Source organism: Phocoena phocoena, chromosome 18 (assembly GCF_963924675.1).
Source record: "Phocoena phocoena chromosome 18, mPhoPho1.1, whole genome shotgun sequence".
Classification (NCBI taxonomy): domain Eukaryota; kingdom Metazoa; phylum Chordata; class Mammalia; order Artiodactyla; family Phocoenidae; genus Phocoena; species Phocoena phocoena.
In genome coordinates, this window is record NC_089236.1 from 80,213,027 (window position 1) to 80,226,456 (window position 13,430).

At 59.5% G+C, this 13,430-nt stretch overlaps 1 protein-coding gene across 1 annotated transcript in view; it reads right to left on the reverse strand.

Moving 5' to 3' along the window:
• Positions 1-8,700, reverse strand: part of GAS6 (growth arrest specific 6) — a 31,680-nt gene extending 22,980 nt beyond the window's left edge. Inside the window, exons 1-2 of the mRNA XM_065896043.1 lie at positions 8,637-8,700; positions 8,283-8,449 (exon numbers count right to left, since the gene is read on the reverse strand). The gene's annotated coding sequence lies outside the window, so the exon portion shown is untranslated. The remainder of the gene's footprint in view (positions 1-8,282; positions 8,450-8,636) is intronic.
• Between the last annotated feature and the right edge of the window lie 4,730 nt (positions 8,701-13,430).

Sequence of the window (13,430 nt, forward strand, 5' to 3'; positions counted from 1 at the left end):
GGCAGCCTGCCTCCCACCTTTTACATGAGAGAGAAATAAAACCGTCTTGTGTAAACCACTGTTGCTTGCAGTTTCCAAATTTATGAGGCAAAAATCCCAGGCTAGCTGAATTTGAAAAGTGAGTGCAATTTTCACATTTGTAATGACCTGCAAAGTAAAGTTATAAATCTACCGTGAGTCGAGATTTCATGAGTCAGTGAGAATGTTTTGGGAAGTAACCAATGCAAAGGCACTGGTAAATCAGGGTTTAGGCCAGTTAACAACGACAGAAGAGAAAGTTCGCAAGTATCACAGACTGACGGCTTCAAGACAGAATAACCTGATTACCTAGGATTAGCTAAGGCTCGTGGGACTGTGGGTGAAGCTGTCAAACGCTTTTTGCAGAAGTGTCTCCATTTATGGTAAGGAGAAAGTAGGCTTTCTAAAAATCATCATCGTTTCGAAAAAATATGCCCTGCCTCTCCCCAAAAGCTGACTTCAATCTTTCTTCGTCCTGAAAATTTAGTGCCTGATTACATTTATAATACAATTTTGTAAAGCATGAAACGGAATAAATTTGTTTTTATAATTTACGGTTTCATTCCTCAAGATCGACCGGTGCCCTCACTGTGTAATCTGATCAATCTTCAGTGGCTTACTCGAAGTGGCCCTTCTTCCCGTCTAACGTGCTCTCCTGGCGGAGGCTTCTTGGGGCTGCGGGGCTCCCACCTTCACAGCACTGGCTGCTCATCCACAGCTTTGCCCGGAAACCCCCTTGTTCTCAAGGCCAAAGGCAGCGATGCTGCTCACTTGAGTGGCTGGGGTGCTCACAGGCAGGAGAGGAAACAACTAAGCCACGCTGGATACTACTAAGCCTCACCGGGTGCTAAGCCTTCCCTGCCAGGCCTGCCACGTTCTCTCTGGGAAATGTGATTCACGAAGGCGAACCAGCGAAACTTCAGCCATGCTGCACTGAGGGATTTCTAAGCACCAGGCCCCACGCTAAGTCCTTCCTACACCCTTGTGGTGGCACAACGATGACCCCAAAGACGTCCAGGTCCACCTCCCGGCAGCTGTGAATACGGTAGGCTCCACAGCGAAGGTCGGTGAGGTTGCTGATCGGCTGACCTTTGGAGGAGGTGATTCCCCCGGGCCATCGGGGGCTCAGGGGACCACGGGGTGTGCAAACAAGGAACAGCAAAGGCAGCGACAGATCCAGAAACGGCGACGTCGAAAGAACGCCAACCTGCCGGCCAGGAGGATGGAGGAGGGGCCCGAGCCAGGGACGCGGCGCCTGCAGAAGCTGGAATAGGCAGGCGTGGGTTCCCCACTGGGGCCTCCAGAAGGAGGCGGCCCCAAGAGACGCATTTCAGACTCGCCTCCGGAAGGGTAAGCTTGTGCTGAAGTGTCACAGCAGTGAGGAAACGACACATCTTCCCTGGAGTCAGGTGGGGACGCTCCTGTCCCTGCTGACCTGTCCCTGCCGACACGTGGCAGCTGGCCTTGCGGAGCTCAGGCAGCGTGGGACCAGGCGGAGGGACAACGCTGTCTGCCTCCCGCCCACAAAGCCATGCCCACCAGCCCCTAGCGGGATGCCAGCCCCTAGCAGGGCGCCAGCGAGTAGAGTGTGTCCCCCAGGAGCTTGTGGAGCAAAGGGGCAGAGCGGGAAGCAGGGGGCTCTGGGCGGGGACGCGGCCCTCGTGGTCTCCAGCGCCAGGAGGGGGCTCGCTGGGCAGCCTGGCTGGGGGCTCAGGCGTCATCCCAAAGCCACAGGGAGAGACCGTACGCGGCTGCCTGGCAGTGTGAATGGGGACCGAGGCCCAGCAGGTGGGACGGAACGTCGGCCTGTCCTGGGAGGGCCCCGAGGAGGCAGAAGTGGTAGCACCAGAGATGCTCCATGGAGGCCGCAGGACGTGTGCTGCGGCAGGGTGGGGGGGGGTGGGGGGCGGGGGGCCGCAGGCTTTGTCCAGAGGCTGAGAGGCCGCAGCGGCACCGACAGGAGAGGGGAAGGAGGTGAGAAGCCAGAGAGAGTGAGTAGGAGGGAAGAGGAAAGTGGACGTCGCCCGGGGATCAGGGAGGAGCTGGCGACCACCCGTCCCTTCGCAGGGACCCACACAGGCTGGGTTGCAGAGGACTCGTGCTGCGGGTGAGATGGGCAGGCGAGGGTGGCATGGTCAGGTCCGAAACGCAATGTTATGCTTCCCTGTTTACGTGAATTCAGGAAAAACAAAATGATGTATTTTCCCATCGTGTAAAACCCCCAAATAAAATGCTGGACAGAGTACAGGGTGACAAGTTATCAGGGCAAACAGCGCAGCCCCAACACAGCCTCTGTGCAAAGGTAGTGTGTCCAGGAGGCCCTGAGAGCGGGCTGTGCAGACGGGACCCAGGCTCGCCCTGGAGGCCGCAGACACCTGGGCTCAGGGGTCAGCCCTGAGTTTCCCCTGGTCCTCCCGCTAACGACCTGACTCCCAGGAGCCTGTCGATTCCCGGGCCGCAGCTCAGGGGCGCCTCCACGCGGTGGCTCAGGCTCTCCCCGAAGCAGCGTTCTGCGGTCCCGTGACAGACTCTGAGCGCACAGCTGCAGCCCGTTCCTGGCCTCTGGCAGGGGATAGAGGGGCACCTCGGCACCTTCGGGTCCCTGCTGAACCACGGCCCCGCACACGTGGGCGTTCAATTCTGAGCAGCACAAGACGGGCTGGTGTGAACGAGGAGAGACTCAGAGGATGCTTGTGGTGGGTGCAGACCAGGCTCAGGGGTCAGGGGTCAGGGTCTGCCACACCCCACGGGAGAAGGCGCCCTGCCCCCGACAACTGCCAACAGCCACCTCCTAACACGTTTTCCATTTCAACCTGAAGCATCGCACTAAAGAAACGTGTGTCCAAACCACAGAGGCCCCTGGGGGCTGTACCTGTGGCCGCCAGTCATGCCACGTGCTGGGCAGGCGGCCCCAGCCTGGCCTCCGGCCCCAAGGCTGCAGCAGTGACCTTCCCGGACGCCCTGGGAGCTGGTCCAGCCCAGCTGTGGGATTTCCACAGGGAACAGCATTCCCAGAAGAGTTCCTCAGAGAACTGGGTTTAGATGGCAGGGTTTGGGGACAGATGTGGAAAGAATGTATTTTATTATCATGGACACTAACTGGAAGGAGACGAATTTCACCTAGAATTTTGGAAGAAAAACAAAAAGTCCAAGAAAATAACAAGTGTGATGGTAACACATCACTACCTCCTTTGAAGGACGTGTTTTTAATTGGTGCGAAGTGCCTTTCTCAGAGGCAGATAGAGAACTCCGTCCACTTCCAACACCTCCTTAAAACTGACTTTAAAACTAACTGCACTCTCTCAGGGTCAAAATCTACAGCTGTACACGCACCAGGACCGCCACGAAATCACTGGACTAAAATAACCACCGAAGCGGGAGAGTGTTCCCAACATCAAATATTAACCCTCAAACCACAGCAAAGTCTGCATCACGGAAGCAACAGCACGAAGACGCCAGACACCTGCCAGCGCAGCCAGGGCAAAGCACAGCCTGGCCGGGTTCGCAACGTCCCGGCCCAGCACCTCAGAACCTCGAGAAACAGGCCAGAAGCATCAGCTTCTTAAAGGGCGTGTTCCTCCTAAGTCCCGTAGGCAGACCTGCGGTGACTTTCAAAACGTCTTTAGTTGGTTTTCCAGACGTTAAGCCCGCAGGCTGGGACGAGGTGTCTTTTAGGGGGCTGCCCTGTCATTACACTGCAGGGCCAGCTCCGGGCCGGGCAGACCCCCGGGACTAAAACAAGCACGTCTGTAGGCACTTGGGCAGCAAAGGGGGTCCAGACAGAGCCTGTCTCTCCCTCAAGGCCACCCGGGGGGCGGCAGGCCCCGCGCTGGGGGCCTGAATGCGGGCCCGTCTGACCAGCCGTCCGCAGGCCTCTGAGCCGGGCCGAGCCAGCTCTGGAGAAAACGTTACGACTCGGAGACCCTGCCCTGCCCTGCCAGCTTCCTTGGGCCTCCGGGGGAGGAAGCCCTGGAGGGACGGGGCCCAGTGGGGAGGCCTGGGCAGCCCCGGGGCAAGGGGCCGCCCAGGCGGACAGGAGCTGGGGCTGGATCTGCACAGGGAGGGCGCCTGGTCACACTCCTCGACGGACCCCGGTGTGGCACGGAGGGGCGGGGCGTGTGCAAGTGCGTGTCTGAGCGTCCAAGTGAGTGTTAGGGGCTGCTGTCCAGGCGTGGGGGGCAGGGGGCCCGAGGCTGTCCTGGAGGTCACTGGGGGTGACGAGGGCCCCCTCACCCCTCCTGCTGGGGCCCCTGCGACCCCTTAGGCCACCCCAACAGGAGAGACTTGAGGGAGGGGCTTCCACCTCCCTCGGGGGTGCCCCTCCCCAAGCTGTCCCCAGAGACTCTGGGGTCTCAGGAAGACAGGTGTCCCTGGAGGGCAGACGCAGTTCAAGACAAGGCGGCAGCCCTGCAGGGCTCTGAAACTGACTGCACCCCGAAAACCCTCCTGGGTAGGGAAGTATCACCACCACTGGGCCCCCATGTCTGAGAGTGCGGGGGTGGGGTGGGGGGAGAGAGACAGAGACAGACAGAGAGACAAATAGACACCACCAGGCAGAGACAGAGAGAGACACGGGGTGCGGGGTGAACATGCGAGGTCCGAGGTCAGGCTTGGGCTGCGCTGGAGGCAGAGGGGCCTGTGGGTGGGATGCCGGCCGAGCTGCAAACACTGTGAATACTGTTGTTTGCATCTCAAACTAACCAAGGTGATGGCGTCAAGGCCCAGGACCTGGAATTCCTCCCGACCCGCAGGCCTCGGGCGGCACTGGTGCTGGGAGGTGGTGAACCAGGCGGGGCCGCAGGTCGGGCTGGGTAAGTCTTTCGTCCAGAATCCTTTCTGGAGGCCACGGGCAACGGTATCGGTGTCTGGAACCCACTGGCCTTAAAGGACTTAAGCGGGAAGGTGACTGCTGGGCTGGCCCGGTGAGCTTCTGGGAGAGCTCCGGAGACCCAGCAGGGGTGCCTGGGGTACTGGCACCCAGAGTCCTCTGGACAAGAGGCCAGAACGAGGGAAATGCCAGGAAGAGAGGGTAACAATGCGAAAGGAAAACGAGATAAGGATGGAATCTAATCGCCGGCTCTGGGGGGAGGGCAGGGCGGGGACACTCCCCCCGCGGCCCCAAAGAATGTGGAGGAGACCCTGGTCAGCAGGAGGGAAGCAGGCGACACCTGCATCAGGAAGGCCCCCAGGCTCCCTTAACCCCAGGAATCGGGAAGGTGCCCACAGCTACCTGCTCAAAGGAGAGCTCTATCCGTCAGGCGCCTCCATCCCCAAAGAGGAAGACGGCCCAGGCCCAGGGTGGAACAACCCGCCCTGGCAGGAAGAGCCTAGAACACACCCAGCACAGAGGGCACAGCCTCCGGATTCCAGGAGCGGCTTGTCGCCCAGAGGGCCAGCTCCAGGTGCCCCAGCCCCCAGCTCAGGGGGCAGGGCGTCCTCCCCCACCCCCCTCACGGGCCCCCCAGAGCCCCAGGAAAGACAGTGTGGCCTCCTCTGCTCCAACAGGTATGTGTGGCCGCAACGGCCAGACACACAGAGGACAGGCCAGCCCCAGAGGTGACCCTGGCAGGTAAGGACTGGCTTCTCCTACAAGCACCCCCCGAGCAGGCGAGCGGATCACAGCCCAGTGGACGCTGATTCCGCAGCCTCTCCTGTCTCACATCAGGACGCTGGCGGGAGGTCCTGTGACGGTCACAGAACCAGGTCCTGGTGACTTTTTGAACTAAGGTCAGGGCGCTCATCCTGGGTCACCCCCGCAAACACTCACAAGGAACAACATTTGAAGGCGAGGAACTGATGTTTCTCAAGAGAGCCCCAAACTGTGTGGGGCAGAGGGACCCACTGGTAATGTCATAGGACGGCCTCATTCAAAAGCACTGTTTCTCCAAAGGTGTATTAGCAGTGAGCTGTGTTTGGAGGGTTTCCCAGGGATCCCAGGTCTCTGGAATCTGGGACTTCCCCAAAGTGAGGGAAAGGATGGCGTGGACACCTGGAGGGGCAGCTGGTCGACCAGAGCGGGGCCGGACATGCAGGAGCCCCTCATCACCAACCTCAACCCACGACCCTAGCTGGGCTCCTCCCAGCCTTCCACAGCACCTCCTGAGGAAAAGGACAACAAACCAAGGGCCATACCCAGACAGAGAGCAAGCAGCCTGCACAGCGGTCTACACAGGATGCAAGGTGTGGGTTGAGATGAGGGGTTTTTGCACTGACTGCAAGGGAAGGCACAAAAGGGGCCGGTCCACCCTGGGAAGCTGGCAAATAAAGGGGAAGATGTGATTATGATTTGGGGGTGGGGGTCAGAAAGGAGGATAGAAGTCTGGAAAATTACAGATGGCTTTGATATGAAAGGAGTTCACAAATTCCCCATGGGGTAGACGGGGTGGATGTGAGAGAGGACGCCCCCCAGCGTCACAGCAACTCCACCTCGGCAGGGAGGGAAGTCAGGACGCTGAGGGAAGTACAAAGTCCCTGCACAGAAATGGCGGCGTCTCATTAAAGTCATGGGCTGCGAGCACGGCTTCCTTGTCTCGTCTTCATTTCATCCATCGTAGACAGAGTTATAATTAAAACATAAGTCACAGGGGGGATGGCTCTGGGAAGGGCGGCGCAGAGATCACTGTGCAGTGTGCCCAGGCCCAAGGCCTTTCCATCCTGGAAAGCAGGGACGGGGGCAGGGCAGGGGCAGGCTGGCGTGGGTGGTGGCCTTGTTGCCCTTAAGTCTCGTCACCCGCAAGCTCGTCCCACACTCTGTACAAGCCAGCGCTCCAGGCTGGGCCTGGGGCTGGCGGGACTGCAGCCGGCACACAATCCCGCAGCAGGGCAGGGACACAGCCCACCGCGGGACCTTCAGAACTCCTCCGCAGGTGCCATGCCAGCTCCTCTGGGCCACAGGGACTCACCATCAAAGAAACGGGCAAACAGGCCAGAAGAGACCGGTGGCAAAACAAACCGCGTTGCTGCGGACACTGAGGACAGAGTCGCGGCAGAAGCGCCTGTCACGGCTCAGCCACCGCCACCGCGCGCTGGGCCAGAGGGAAGGTGGGCACAGCTGGGCCATCCCTGTAAAGCTTGTTTCGGAAAGGGGACTGAAGGGATGGTCAAACCAACCGGTCAGAAACGGGAGTCAAAGTAAAAGCCCACGGGCCTCACAGCCATTTGTTTATTACACTAGACATTTATTTCATCCCAGAAGAATCCTTTAAAAGAAAAATTCCCGTAGAACCAAAACCAGCTGTGAAATCACCCTGACCTCTCGGTGTGAAGCGACGCAGTGTAAGCCCACCCCATCTCCATCAGTCCTACTTCCCAAAGACAGGCGCACGCCAGGTCCCCCAGGGCACCGCCACCACCTCTCCCCTCCCCGAAGATGGCACAGCTCCTGCGCTGACGCGGAGGCCACACCGGGGCTGCTCCCTGCGGTCGGGTGCCCAGCCACCCCGCATTCTCCGAGGACATTATTAATAGAAATCTGTCCTGAGCCAGCCCGTCGGGCTCCTGAAGTCACCAGCTGCTTCGGCGAGTGCACCTTTCCGCAGGGGCTGCGCACCGGCGGCGGGACCCGGGCCCGTCCCTGCTGTCCACTCGGACCGCCCCCGACCCTCCACGGTACGTGTTCCAGCTCTACTCCCGTCCTCCTGCCGCGGGAGCCGCTGCTGCCAGCAATTCCAGCGCTCACGCCTTTGAAGCTAATGCTCCATCCCTCCTGATGCGGATCAGGGCGCTGTGAGCAGCTCCCCCCCTCCTCCGGTCTAGCTAAGGGGGCGGGGAGGTAGGAAACATCTTCTTTTTAAACCATTTATTTCTTTTACATTTTAAAACGGACCCTGCGGCATCCCGGTTGAGCTGTCATATCACTGCACGGTTCTTTCAAAGCGGCTGCTTTCACAGGCTTGCCGAGGGAAGAGGGCTGCAGGGCGTCCGCAGGACCTCCCGCCGACATCCGCCACCCCCCTCCAGCTAAGGCGGCACCTGGCGTCACCAGCAGAACTGGGCCTCGGAAGGAGGAGTCTTGAGGGTGGGCCCGGGTCCCGGCGCCTAAGACCCTGCCCTTCCGCCGTGCCGACCGCCCCCCTAATAAGGGTCTGGATGTGCCCTGCAGCCGAAGGACTTGCCGCAGACGCCGGGGCTCCCAGCCGTGCGCGCACGGACGGTGTCCCCGGAAATGCGGCGCCGCAGGGACGGCGCTCGAGGGGACCCGGCTGCCCTGCTCCACCTCGCGGTCCCAGGCGCCGAGCGCACACCTCCCCCGCCCGCGCGCTCACCGTCTCGGGGTCGTTCTCGAACACTTCCCGGGCCTCCTCCTGGCTGCACAGCTCCTCGATGCACTCCCTCTCCAGGTGGCCCTGCTTGGCCTCCTCGAAGACCTGGTAGGCGCGGCGCTGCCTGGGCCTCAGGAACTGCGCCGCCTCGCGCGCCCGCAGGATCACGGCTTCCCGGGCGCGGGCGGGAGAGAGCGGGGACACGCCGTCAGCGCGGCGGGGCCAGGGCGCACGGGGTCGGCGCGCACGGGGCCGGGTCTGGGCGCGGGCACCGGGGCCCCCCTCGCCCCCGGGGTGGCGGGGTGTTGGGACGGGTCCCCCGGCCCAGCCCGCGCCGCGGCCCCGCGCGGTACTCACTGTGCGCGGACTCGGAGGCCAGCAGCAGCAGCAGCAGCGCAGTGCCCAAGGTGGCGGCGGGCCCGGGCGGCATGGCGGGCGGGGACGGGGACGACGGCCGGGACTGAGACCGGGGCCGGCAGCCGGGCGCGCGCGGTCAGAGCGCCCGCGGGGCCGTGGCGAGGCGCGGGCGCCGCGGGGCGATGGCTCCGGTCATCCCGTGCGGGCGGCTCTGAAGGTCACATCCCGGCGGCTGCACCGCGGCGCTCGCGCGGGGCTGGGCGGGGGCGGCGGCGGGGGCGGGGCGCGCGGGCAGGACCGGCCTCCGGGCCGCGCGGTGCGGGCGGGGCGCGCGGGCCGGGCCGAGCCAGTTTTCTCCGGGAAGATCAAAGCCCGGAGGGGAAGCGGGTCGTCGGGACGAGGGAGGGGACCCGGGAGGGGACCCGCCCCGCCGCCGCCGCCGCCGCCGCCGCCCTTGTGCAGGAGCCTCTCCCCAGTCAGTGGTTAAGTGTCTGTAATCGGGATGTAGACGCGACGAAGTTACACGGGTCCAACCTGACAGGTACAGTTTGACCATTTACCGGATTCAAACCTCTTTCCACCGCCCCCCCCGACCCCACCCCAAATCTACTACATCCTTTTTGGAGTCTTCATTCTGGGGCACATTTTCTCAAGACTTAAAACCCACCAAAGAAAAGATGAACTGAAGTCAAACCGAGTCCCAGTGGGGTCCAGGGAGCCAGATTAAATGATGTCCGTTTGTAATCTCTGTTTTCATAGTGATGACATTGGAAACCTTGAGGGTTCCCAGTAGATATTTCAGCTGAAAGCAGCATTCTGTTAGTTCTCGGAGACCAAGACTTTCTGTCTCTAGTCCCAGAATATTTCGCAAAGTCACAGGCAAAAAAAACCACACACACAAACAAGCAAAACCAAAACATAGCGGACCACTCGGGGGACCGAAGCGGACAGCGAGCCCGGCACCGCGGGGAGGGGGCCTGCGCCGCCCCCTGGGGAATCCTGCCGCGGAAACCGCGCCCCAAGGGGAAGGGGAAAGGGCAGCCGCCCCCAGCTGGGCGGCCGGTGGGCTCAGCGCGGGGTCCGCACCGGTTCTTCCGCCTTCCCTTGTGGGAGGATGAACCGGCGCTGCTGGTAGATGCTTTGAGGTCACAGGTTTGAAGGTGGGGTAGTGAGCATTAATATGTTAAGTTCAAGGAGAAGGATGTTCTCCAGAAGGCTCCGCACAGAGAATTAACAATTTAATAGCTGGGTCGTCTGCACCTGTGCCTGAACTAGTTCCGGGCCTCCCTTGTCAGCCGGCGATTCCAGCGCCTAGTGACTCAAAGGCTACCGCAGACACGGAGGTGCTTACCCAGAATATTGACCACATTAATCTTCCTGCTTGTCCTTCTTCAGGAGAAGCCCTGGCTTCAGAAATCTGGGTGGGGTGAAAAATTCTTCAGTACGGATTTCCAACAGATCTTTAATTAATTAGTGGCACTTCTGCTGTTGGAGATCATTGAGCTTCTTGGATCTGTGAATTTACAGTTTTCATCAAATTTGGGGGGAAAAATTGGCCATTTTTTTTTTCAAATATTGCTTTATGTCTCTCCGACCTTTCCTCTCTTTTGGGAACTCCAGTGGCCCCTGCGTACAGCCACTTGAAGTTTTCCCAGAGCTCACTGAATGCTCCGGTTTACATTTTTACAGCTTTTCCCGCCTCTGTATTATTTTGATAGTTTCTATTGTTATGCTTTCTTTTGCTGATCTCTAGAGGTTTGCCTGAAACCTTTTTGGGCAGAAGCAGAGCGAAATGGTTTCCACGGCAGAGTCCTTGGACAGTTTCTCCGATGCCCGTGAGTGTAAGATTCCGCTCTGGTGGAAGACACTGCAACTGTTCCCGGCCCGTGAGAACCACGGGGTTGGTCCCTCTAACCGTTTCCCAGCCTTGGGAGTCTCTGCCCAAGATTGTGATCATTCCGCTGAAGAGCTGAGGGGCCTCCGCAGATCCCACGAGTCCCTTCTCGGGCAGCTCTCTCCTCTCGTGCTCTCCAGGGAGTCAGCAGACTGCGGTGCCCTCCACCCAAGGTAGCCTCAGCGGGAGAGACCCCGGTGGGAGCCGGGCAGTGCTAGGGCCCACCTTCACCTGTGTCCCGTCCCTCAGGGTCGCTCTCCTCTGTTGCCCGATGTCACTGTCTGGAACACTGTCGTTTCATAGATCTGTCTGTTTTTTTAGTTGTTTCAGACTCGGCCTGGTAAATCAGACAGGAAGTTGAATCTGGGCCGTGTGACTCTGTCTTGTCCAGAAGCAGAAGCCTCCAGTCATATTTTAATGAAGTTTTTAAAAGTTCAAACCATGTTTTGTACCCACTGGTAGGTACTGAGTATTTTGTTAACCTGCAGTTTTTAATGATGCAGGATAGAGGGTAGCAGAGTTTTATCAGATGGGAGTTCTTATTTCCACTGTAATTCTCTGAGGACACACTGGATCATGGTGTAAAATGTATTCATTACTGTGGGTTATGGTCTGAAAGTTTGAGAAACACTGCTTACCACCGTGAATCAGGTGGTCAGACCCCACTGAGGTGAAAGTTCTTTTGTGGAAAAGCCCTTCAGGGCCTTCCTGGGGGGGAACCAACTTGTCCCGGTTTTCTAGGGATGTTCCCAGTTTAGCCCTGGGTCCCAGGACCCCCCTCAGCCCAGGGCAGATCAGGGCGGTCGCTCCCCCTCCTCTGCCCGGTTGGGGGCCCCTTGGCGGCCTGTGACTTACAAGCGTTTTTGTGCCAAGTGTCCACGTGTAAGTGGTTTTGTGGAATGCTCTAGGGGCCCTGCTGTAGAAGCAACACCCATCTCCAGGCAGGGCTGGCTACCTAGCCTGGTTAAGCCCTCCTTGTCTGAAACGTAGAGCCTCAGCCTAGCCTGAGGCCTGGGTACCAGTCCTGGGCCCGGTGAGGTTGCAGAGCTGATGGAGGGAAGGGCCGAGATGTGGTTCACCGCCCCCAGGTAGCGTGGCCTTTAGCAGCCACCTTTCTCCATGCCCAGGTTCCTAATCTATGACGTAGTGCCACACAGGTCCTGCCTCCTGGTGTGTGGGACAGTGAGACGAGGTGGTGACTGGGGACTCCGTGGAGGCACGAAGGGAGCATGGCTGTGGCTTCCGACACTGTCTTTGTCGGGTGTGTCTATTGCTGGAGGGGCTTCCCCTGACCAGGTATTGGTTCAGTCCGGAAACATCCCCACACTCAGGCCTAGCACAGGAGGGACCTCGTGGGACTGAGAGTCATGCAGAGGCTGGGGCTCTTGGACGACGGCCCCGTGCCTGGGACAGGGTCAGTTCCCTGATCTGCAGGGCTAGGGGCCGAGACAGGGGTGACAGCGTAGCAGGCTAGAGCACGGATGCTTTGCACCTGCATTTGGGACGCAGCGTGAGCCCTGGGCCGTCTCCCGGGGTAACTTCTGGGACACTTGCGGATTTCAGAGGTGTGTCCATCTGGGCCAGTGCGGCTGCACGTGGAGCCCATTGGTCCAGGCCTGCGCTGACCTCAGGGCTCCGGCAATGCCGGGACTCACTGGCTTTCCCGCAGGTAACATGTCCTCTGGCAGTGGCGGGGATGGCACAGCTGCTCCAGGCTTGTGCTGTCCCCGCCTCCAGAGGACTCCACGCGTGTTTCTGCAGGGCCCCTGCTGGAATTCCAGGGATGAGTCTGGTCAGCCTGGCGTGGCGGCGCGCACACCCGGGAGCTGGGGCCCCTTTCCCCCGCACTGTCCGGCGTGGTCTGCTCAGCTGCCCTGCCGGGCACACACCCGGGAGCTGGGGCCCCCTCCGAAAAGGGATAGTTGCTGGGCAGACAAAATGCAACAGATGCTCGTTATCTAGAAGAACTTTCGTGCTGGAGGTGTAGATGAATGTACCACGATAGGAAAGTTTACATTTTTAGAATTTCCAGATCAGTGGCTTTTTTTCAGAACATTTTTTCCCTTCTGGCTGATAAAATGTTTGTTTGAAAACTACGTAAGTTGGCCTAGACTATATTCTAAAGATCTGAAACCCCGACTCGATTTGCAGGGTTTGGTCTCCTTTTGCTGCAGCGACCTTCGGATGGGGTCACAGTTCATGGGGCCCCTCCTCCTCCGGTGCCAGACACGACCTCTGGTGCCAGGAGATGTGGGACTCGGGGGTCAGGGCAGATCCCTGCTCATCGCCCCACAAAGCTCCAGGCAGACTTTTAACTTTATCATTGTGACAAAGATAGGGCTTTTGCAAAGCCTGATAGAAAATGTCTTTTTTGTATCTACTGGCCTCCTGAGTAAATTTTGTTTTAGGTCTGAACACACTCGAAGCAGATTTTAAGTTGAGGCAAAATAACGATGAACGGATTGTTCTGGGTCCTCGTTAGCCTGGCTTCCGGGAGGGTCACTGGTGTCTTCCCTCTGGTTAGAGGCAGCCCGGCGGGGAGGGCCTGGGCCTCGGCAGGAGGGGGCCGCAGGACACTGGGCGGTGGGCCTGGGAGCCATGGCAGCGGTGGCAGGCGTGCAGCGGCCGAGAGCAGGGCTGGGCGCTGGCACCCCAAAGGATCCAGCAGAGCCGGTGGATAAATAGCCTCGTCTATCACCGCTGAGTCAACAGCACTGAAGGTACCCCGGGACCCTGTCCCGCTACGTGTGGGAATTTCTCCCCACCTTCAGTCTCCCACTCTGTTTTTGTGGTTCCCAATACCTCAGTGTGATACCGACCATCTGTTCAGTTGCCATTTGCCGAAACATCGAAGTTTTGGGGACTTTTCAGTGTGCTGGGAAATGGGACTTGAAGGTGGT